The 2,500-nt window shown below is 50.6% G+C and overlaps 3 non-coding genes across 3 annotated transcripts in view; all 3 read right to left on the bottom strand.

Annotated features, from left to right (window-relative positions):
* The window catches only part of LOC139432561 (large subunit ribosomal RNA), a 4,342-nt gene extending 3,950 nt beyond the window's left edge, over positions 1 to 392 (bottom strand). Inside the window, exon 1 of the ribosomal RNA XR_011642306.1 lies at positions 1 to 392. This exon is cut by the window's left edge and continues 3,950 nt beyond it. This is a non-coding gene — a ribosomal RNA (large subunit ribosomal RNA).
* An 849-nt stretch (positions 393 to 1,241) lies between these two features.
* Positions 1,242 to 1,396, bottom strand: LOC139432567 (5.8S ribosomal RNA). Its single transcript, XR_011642312.1, has one exon. It is a non-coding gene; the product is annotated as a 5.8S ribosomal RNA (ribosomal RNA).
* A 1,093-nt stretch (positions 1,397 to 2,489) lies between these two features.
* LOC139432558 (small subunit ribosomal RNA) overlaps positions 2,490 to 2,500 on the bottom strand; it is a 1,927-nt gene continuing 1,916 nt past the window's right edge. Inside the window, exon 1 of the ribosomal RNA XR_011642303.1 lies at positions 2,490 to 2,500. This exon is cut by the window's right edge and continues 1,916 nt beyond it. This is a non-coding gene — a ribosomal RNA (small subunit ribosomal RNA).

Genomic DNA, 2,500 nt, shown 5'->3' with positions numbered 1-2,500 from the left:
TTCTTTTCAACTTTCCCTCACGGTACTTGTTCGCTATCGGTCTCGTGGTCATATTTAGCCTTAGATGGAGTTTACCACCCACTTAGGGCTGCACTCTCAAGCAACCCGACTCTGAGGAGAGATCCTCCCGCTACCGACGGCCGCCTCTACGGGCCTGGCACCCTCTCTGGGTAAGTGGCCCCGTTCAAGAAGGACTTGGGCTCGCCGTGCGATCTCGGGATAGCGGATCCTCCCTAACACCACATTTCCCGGCGTCCGTTTCCGGCCGCGGGATTCGGTGCTGGGCTTTTCCCTGTTCGCTCGCCGCTACTAAGGGAATCCTTGTTAGTTTCTTTTCCTCCGCTTAATAATATGCTTAAATTCAGCGGGTACTCTCACCTGCTCTGAGGTCGCGTTTCACAAGAGCGAGTCGGAGGCGTAGCTTTTTCTTAAAAATATAAAATTATTAAGTTGCCGCCGCCAAGTTCTCTAGCTCTCTTATATTACAACGTATATTTTTTTAACAAAAATATATCATCGCCTCGGTCACACAAACGGCACGCACCCGTCGATATATTCGCGCGCTCTTTCGGCGGTAGTTAAAATAACAAACATAACATAGCGATCCGTCGCTTCGATGGGCGACGAGTACGGAAGGAGAGCGCAAAACGCTCTCTCAATCACCTCGCTATGCGTGGTTGTTACCACTTCACGCTACGCTGACGCGCGAATATCGATACTCTACGCGATCTGACGAAGCCGTGTTGTATTGTTTTATTAACGCTAAACGTGACTGTACATCGCATCGCCGCCTCCGAACATAGATACGTCATTTTTAATCCGACAAGCGAAAAATATTAATTACTACGACGACTCGCTCGCGTTGGGCGGTCAGACCGTTCGTAAAAAATTTCCATTAGTCGTTGCCGTTCGGCGTACATGCGGGGCTGTTATAATACGACGACGCCCGTTTTATGCGGTAAAACAAACTCTCTGACACGTCGATCACAATCGAGTTCGGACTGGCGTATGTAACACGACGAGACCGTATATTACTGGATATACTGGTGCACGTCGCTCGCCGCGAACCAATAAAGGCGTTAATTTTAATCGACGCTAAACGAACGGACGAGCTCGCCGCCCTCTGCTATGGAGGGGCGGTCGAAGCGGGCCGGACTCGTTCGCGAACGATCAGATATTTGCCACGACGCACCGCGCCGTTTTTCGGCGCGTAGCGCGCCCGGCAGTCGTGGAAATTGAAACGACCCTCAGCCAGGAGTGGTCCAGGAACAGTATCCGAAGACCGCAATGTGCGTTCGAAGTGTCGATGTTCAAGTGTCCTGCAGTTCACAATTTGACGCGCAATTAGCTGCGTTCTTCATCGACCCACGAGCCAAGTGATCCACCGTTCAGGGTAATCTTTTTTGATCACGTTACTTAAAGTAACAACGCCAGCTCGTGCGCACTCTCTGTTGCGCGGTAGCGGCGGATTTGGGCTAGTTTTACACCGTACAAGTTAACATTTACGCTTGGTAATTGCATTTATTAACACAGGCGTTATATTATCGCTCCGCCAGGCGGCTTTACGACGCAAACACCGGCGGCCAAGACGACGACGACAGTTTCCTCGAACGTCGTACGACGAAATATAGCCGGCGAGAGGGACGAGCGCTCGCCCGCCGATCGTGCGTGGCGGCGGAACAACTAAGCGCTCCCGTCGTCGTTTATTGTCGGGCCTTGCGATTATAAATTTTGGGCGAACATCATTTTACCACCGTCGGAGTGCCGCACTCGTCGTCCTCAATGGAGGAGGTTGGTGCGCTTCTCCTTTTCGCAGATACTAAACCGAACTCGCGCGCGTTATACGAATGGTAACGCGCAGCGGTGGTGTTTCCCTACGATAGGTACCCAAAAAAATTATTAAATAATCGAAAGCCTCGATCGGTCTCCGACGGGTTTCCGTCGTCTTTCGACGGACTACGACCCACACTCTTTAAATGCGTCCAAGCCGCTCTGGATTTCCGGAGCGACAACGTGATGCGTTCGAAAAATATGACCGCTTCGAAACACCTAGGTTTCGCCCCCCCCATCTCGCGCGATGGTGTACGTACGACGAGGACGTACCACTCTATTCACGACAAGATTAAGAGACTACTAATCGATGTTCTCTGCGGTCGATATTATTACGTTTAAAAGCGCGTCGAGCGTGCTTTAGCTGTGTGTAAGACGAGCGGCGACGTCTTATAATATTATTATTAATATTATACGCGTCTGCCTATCTATCACGCCTGGTTATACACACGAAAAGAACGACGTGCGACGACGACTTTTTCATCGTTAAAAGTTCGGCCGCGAACGACACCGAAAGCGCTGCTGTTAGTTATAAATTCATCGTCGAAACGATATGCGAAGATATAAAAACGCGCGCTTCTCTCGGGTTCGTCGGCACGAAGACTTGGTTTGGTTCTCTTTTAACGACGCGACGACGTTATTTTGCGTTCGCGTTACGTTAATGATCCTT

This window comes from Onthophagus taurus, unplaced genomic scaffold (assembly GCF_036711975.1).
Source record: "Onthophagus taurus isolate NC unplaced genomic scaffold, IU_Otau_3.0 ScKx7SY_28, whole genome shotgun sequence".
Lineage (NCBI taxonomy): Eukaryota > Metazoa > Arthropoda > Insecta > Coleoptera > Scarabaeidae > Onthophagus > Onthophagus taurus.
The sequence above is the reverse complement of the archived record's forward strand: the minus strand, read 5'-3'. Positions and strand labels throughout refer to the sequence as shown.